Source organism: Nansenia antarctica (assembly GCF_963989245.1).
Source record: "Nansenia antarctica genome assembly, chromosome: 1".
NCBI classification, from domain to species: Eukaryota; Metazoa; Chordata; class Actinopteri; order Argentiniformes; family Microstomatidae; genus Nansenia; species Nansenia antarctica.
The window spans coordinates 105,354,025-105,360,813 of NC_137674.1; positions in this window are offsets into that span (position 1 = coordinate 105,354,025).

Consider the following 6,789-nt stretch of genomic DNA (forward strand, 5'->3'; position numbering starts at 1 on the left):
GTTCTGTGATGTTATGTTGATGTCATTCTTCTTTGTTGTGTTTTTTCTGATGATTTCTTGCACATGTTCTGTGTGGAGTAATGGGGATCCTAATAAACTCCTGAAAAAAAGTTCGGAAACGTTATACCAACAGAAGAATATAGGGGATTTTGGCAAAAATAATTTTGGGCCGCTACCCACACGTTTAGCTGTGTTACTCATTCCACTAATGCATGATGCTTACAAGTTGTACCTCGTTGTAAAGGTGACTAAATGGAGCAAGTAAGAGGCAGAGGGCAAGGCTAATTTATTTGTGTTTGTGTGTGTGTGTGTGTGTGTGTGTGTCGTGTGCTTAGAGTGGCACCTCATATAAGTCTATAAAAGTTAATAATAAATAATAAATAATAATAAAACTATAATATCTAACCTCATATATAACCCTTCCCTGGCCACCACGCATATCTAGATGAGTATTCTAAACAATCGGCACACTGTATGTCAGGTTGTTATCGAGTTGAAGGTTCATTTAAGTTTGATATGATGTTGATATCGATTACAGCGTTTGATACTCAAAGGAAACATCGTGTTGCATAGTTTCACAGCTATTTACCACAGGTTGATTAATCTTCTTATCAAAGGCCTGGCACAGCACTCTTGTTCGCCCTTTGTTATCTTTGTTATCGTACCTTCAATACTTACTTCACTCCATGAGGAGCATAGGCCATCAACAACACTCCTCCTTCTGACACTCCTCCATCTGACACTCCTCCTCCATCTGACCCTCCTCCTCCATCTGACACTCCTCCTCCATCTGACACTCCTCCATCTGACACTCCTCCAACTGACACTCCTCCTTTTGACACTCCTCCATCTGACACTCCTCCTTTTGACACTCCTCCATCTGACACTCCTCCTTTTGACACTCCTCCATCTGACACTCCTCCATCTGACACTCCTCCTCCATCTGACACTCCTCTATCTGACACTCCTCCATCTGACACTCCTCCATCTGACACTCCTCCATCTGACACTCCTCCTCCATCTGACACTCCTCCATCTGACACTCCTCTATCTGACACTCCTCCATCTGACACTCCTCCATCTGACACTCATCTATCTGACACTCCTCCATCTGACACTCCTCTATCTGACACTCCTCCTTCTGACACTCCTCCTTCTGACACTCCTCCATCTGACACTCCTCCATCTGACACTCCTCCTCCATCTGACACTCCTCCATCTGACATGATTTTGGGCTGTTCGTGTTTCTGCGTCTGTCCAGCTGGTTCCCATCTTCTACAGTTCCGCCTGGCCGGTGATGCTGAAACCTGGGGCCTCATTTATAAAAATGTACTTGAACGTTATCTTTACCTTGCACGTAAGCACACGGGCTGCGCTTGTTTAAAATTGCGTCTATAAATAACAAATGTACTTGAAATTGAACGCAGGTGAATGAGCTTTGTATTTACGCCCTGTGATAGCGGGGTTCGGACACCAGTGACCACTCGGTGAGTTTCCCGTCTTTGAAAACGAGTCTATGGTGTTTTTTGAAGGATTTTCTGTATGCCCATCCAGATCCATTGTGTGTCCATTGTCAAAATGTTGATATGGAACCACATGATCGTGTGTCCATACCAGCCCCACTTTTTTGTGTTGAAGACGCGCAACTTCGTGGCCATTCGGATTTCCCTTGAGGAAATCCTCTCCTATCCTGAGCTTAACGTCTCGGTCAGTACCCCCCCTCTCGGTTAACCACGCTTCCCAACTTCGTTGACAGGCTCTCCGTCTACTGTAACTGGGACCTTAGCCTTGGTGTTGATTTTCATTAGCTCTGCTTTTCTTTCGGTTGATCTCGAGCCCCACACCAGCTGATGTTGTTGCTAGACGAGTTGTTTCGTCCTGCATCTGGCTATGGTTTTGCGAAAGGACGGCGTCCAGCTGCTCTGTTGGCTGGGTTCTCTCAGTCAATATCACTATGGGATATGCACCCTTGGGTACACTATTCACTGAACCCCTAATCAATCATTCAATCAGGAGCATTCTTCCTGGCTGACACAGCCAGCTTCTCCGTTTAACCTCTGAGAAAGTAGAGAGTGAACTTCTGAGTGGGGAGGAGGAAGTTGCTGGGAACTGGGAGTGTGGTTTAAATCACATCTCATGTGAAGAGAGTTACCATTAGAAACCCTAGTATTGCTTTTCTCCTCAAGGAAGGGAATGCATGTTTGCTTTGGATATTTGTTTTACTTAATAATGACTCAACATAAACAGTCTGTCTTTTCTCAAAACTTAAAGTTGAAGCCTCTACCTACAATGTACAATGTAATGTAATAAGGGACGGGAGGTGAGGATAAGGGACAGCGGGAGGGGAGGGGTGGGCAGGACAAGGGACAGGGGAGGCGATGATAAGGGACGGGGGAAGGGAGGGGAGAGAAGAGGATAAGGGATGGGGGAGAGGAGGATAAGGGATGGGGGAGAGGAGGATAAGGGGTGGGAGAGAGGAGGATAAGGGATGGGAGAGAGGAGGATAAGGGACCGGGGAGGGGATGATAAGGGATGGGGGAAGGGAGGGGAGAGAGGAGGATAAGGGATGGGAGAGAGGAGGATAAGGGATGGGAGAGAGGAGGATAAGGGATGGGGGAGAGGAGTATAAGGGGTGGGAGAGAGGAGGATAAGGGATGGGGGAGAGGAGGATAAGGGGTGGGAGAGAGGAGGATAAGGGATGGGGGAGAGGAGGATAAGGGATGGGGGAGAGGAGGATAAGGGACGGGGGAATAAGGGATGGGAGAGGGGAGGATAAGGGATGGGGGGGAGGATAAGGGATGGGAGAGGGGAGGATAAGGGATGGGGGGGAGGATAAGGGATGGGGGGAGGATAAGGGATGGGAGAGGGGAGGATAAGGGATGGGGCGGAGGATAAGGGATGGGGGAAAGGATAAGGGATGGGAGAGGGGAGGGGAGAATAAGGGATGGGGGAGGAGATGGGAAGGGAGGATAAGGGATGGGGGAGGGGAGGATTATGGAGGGGGGAATATGGGATAGGGGAGGGGACGGAAGGGGAGGATAAGGGATGGGGGAGGGGACGGGAGGGGAGGGGAGGTTAAGGGATGGGGGATGGGAGAGTAGGGAGGGTTAGGGTTTCGGGGCTTCAACTTTAATTTTTAAGAAAAGACAGACTGTTTATGTTGAGTCAGTATTAAGTAAGGATAAGGGATGGAGGAGGGGACGGGAGGGGAGGATAAGGGATGGAGGAGGGGAGAGGAGGGAGGGGGGGATAAGGAATGGGGGAGGGGACGGGAGGGAGGGGGATAAGGGATGGTGGAGGGGAGAGGAGGGAGGGGGGGATAAGGGATAGGGGAGGGGATGCGAGGGAGGGGGATAAGGGATGGGGGAGGGGAGAGGAGGGATGGGGGGATAATGGATAGGGGAGGGGACGGGAGGGGAGGATAAGGGATGGGGGAGGGGAAAGGAGGGAGGGGAGGATAAGGGAGGGGGGAGGGGAGGGGGGATAAGGGACAGCTTGTGTTCGGTTGTTTGTTTGGTTTGGTTGGTTCCTGCAGGAAGCCTTGGCCATGGAATATTCCACTGGGTGTGGGGAGATCACCTGTCCAGTCATCAAAGATTCAACCGAAGGCGTGAGTGTGGTCAGAAAGGTCAGTGTATTGGGTTACACTTTTCTAGGATGTGCTGTCCACAGCTTCATTGTGAATTGTGAGAACATGCCAAATCATTTCAGATTGGTTTACACAAGTGCCTAAACATGTTTGGAGAACGCTTTACTTGGGAGGGCGGCTGTGGCTCGACCAGTAGAGCCAGCGTCTAATGATCGCAAATTCGTCAGCTAGCAGCGGTTCGAATCCCCGACGGGCCACGTGTGTTGAAGGGCAACGTGTGTGTGAAGTACAAAGAGCAAGGCACTGAACCCCTAATTGCTCCAGGGTCGCCTTCAATGGTTGTGACCCATTGCCTAGATGCATAAATGTGTTTCCTTGTACTCTGTATGATGTACTCTTTGAATCCCTTTCCCTTTACATCATGTCATGTAAGCACTCGTTTCGTGTCTAACCCAGTGCTGATTTGATGGGTGTCACTAACGTGTGTTTTCACAGTGCAACGGATCCTGTGATGAGTGCACTGGCCTGTGGAACTCAAACAAGCTGTTCTTGATGGTCCCTCGACCCCCCCCCCCCCCCCCCACACCCCCCACCCCATCCCTCCACATATGGTATCAATGAGAGCAGACGCACAGGGAGATGGCTTGTGCGTGCATGACTGATCAGACCGTCCTCTGTGCTTTCAGTCATAGTCAAAACCTGTCTGGTCTGGCCACGATGAATGGCCAGCTGTGTCAGTCACACCTACAGGCAGGGTACCTAAAGTCAGGTTCGGTTGGATGAATGGGTTCGGTTGGATGAGATACAGCCTACATTCCCTACTAAACTTGAGTTTGAAGGAACTCTAGATAGGAGCGAACGTCAATTTGTGATGATGTTCAATTCGGGACGGAACAACAGTAGCACTATAAGCAACCACAAGAGACTCTAGCTCTACACCTCCTTCTCACAGTTCTGAGAGGGCTAGATAACAATAATAATAATAACAATAATAATACATTAGACTTATATAGCGCTTTTCTAGACACTCAAAGACGCTTTACAAACTGAAAAGATCGAGTAGTAATAATAAAAAGAAACAAAACAAAAAAATAACCTAATTAAGGTAGTGCTGGGGACACATGGGAAGGGGAGGGGGAGAGGGTTAACTGGTGAAGGCGAGCTTGAAGAGGTGGGTTTTGAGGGCCTGTTTAAATGTTGGCAGGGTGTTGGCCTGTCTGATGTGGTTGGGGAGGGAGTTCCAGAGGGACGGGGCTGCAGCTGAAAAGGCCCTATCACCCCAGGTCCGGAGCTTGGTCCTGGTGGTTTTGAGGGTGGTCTGGTCGGCAGACCTGAGGCAACGGGAGGGGGTGTGGAGGGGAACGAGCAGAAAGAAACACACATGCAAACTCAGCAGGAGCAGAACAAAAAGACAGGAGGAATGTGGTTTTGTGATCGAATTGATGGCGTTCAGACCGGTGTCACCATCTTGACTGAATCACCAGAACATTGCGTGAGCTTAGAATTATACGGTTCTATCTCCGTTTAGGGTAGTTCAGAGACATTGACTGTCAACGTTTTTACGGCTTTCCATTATGTTTTGTGAGATGGAACCTTTGTATTTTATGAATTACTGTCAACATTTTGTTCAGGTTACACCTTACAGCCTACACCTGTCTTGTAAACTTCATGGTGATGGCCTCGTCTTAACCCTGCGTCTGGGTTAAAGGGAAGCAACACTCAGTATCCAGTCCAGTTTAAATCTGTCAACTCAAAAGGGGGTTAGAGGGGTCCTGGAGTTCTAGGGGACTGAAGTGGAATGGATGGGTTTTAATAAGATTATCGTACGCGCTAATCTCCGTCCTCTTATGTAAGACCACTGTCAGGGAGGCTCACGCTAAATAAAGCAGGTGTCTCTGAGCTGTAATTAGCGATCCCACCCCTTGTCATGTTGTCGTTTTTGGTAGACACATCTTGATTTGTTCAGGCAGCACGGTTCTTACTGCACTTAGTGGGGTTTTTAAAAAAATGACATGGCCTGATGCGATAATATTGGGCCGGAGGCAGGTTCTCTTGGCTTGACTTAGACCAAGGGGATAATTGATACGGACAAATTTGTCTTTAGCCTGTCATAATGGGTATGTGCAACTCTATAGACAGACTAGTACAGCAGCCGGAGAGCAGACAAACAAACAAAAAAAAGAAAGAAAAAAAGCTGACATTCCTGTAATAAATAAATGATAGGCCACAGACTTCAAATAACTGTCTATGTACAAAGCATCTGAAAAATGTATCAGTTCGCTCTCTGACTATTTGATCGTGAGAGATGAAGGGTTGAGTCGCCCCTGTAACCCACGGGCACCCATGACCAGTCAAAACATAAAAACAAAACCTCAACAGGCTAATACATGCTGTGTGTGTGTGTGTGTGTGTGTGTGTGTGTGTGTGTGTGTGTGTGTGTGTGTGTGTGTGTGTGTGTGTGCGTGTGTGTGTGCATGAATGCCTGCCTACCTACTTGCATGGGTGTGTGTGTGTGTGTGTGTGTGTGTGTGTGTGTGTGTGTGTGTGCGTGTGTGTGTGCATGAATGCCTGCCTACCTACTTGCATGGGTGTGTGTGTGTGTGTGTGTGTGTGTGTGTGTGTGTGTGTGTGTGTGTGTGTGCGTGTGTGTGTGTGTGTATTTTGGTGTGAATAACATCCTATGTGGTTGTTGGCTCAGCACTACTGTAACTGAATGTTTCCATAATGTCAAAATGCACTGATAGTATTTATGTCCTTTAGATATTGTACAATTTATGTGGACATAAATAAAGCATTTAAAATGTGTGTGTATGTGTGTGTATATGAATGCCTGCCTACCTTATTGCATGCATGCGTGTGTGTGTGTGTGTGTGTGTGTGTGTGTGTATGTGTGTATGTGTGTGTGTGTGTGTGTGTGTGTGTATGTGCGTGTGCGTGTGCGTGTGTGTGTGTGTGTGTGTGTGTGTGTGTGTGTGTGTGTGTGCGTGTTCACTCTTTATAGCACGTGTTAACCTCAGTGCCCTCTGTAACTGGATAATTACAAATCCATATTAGTCTTCTATCCGTTCGTATTAGAGAGTACTCAAGCCTTCGGAGAGCTCGTAGGGTTGCTTTGCGTCCCTGTGTGGGCAGGGGGATCCATCAGTTACAGTGTATAGTCCACTACCTCTGTGAAAAATAAACTCCAAAGGTCGTCGATC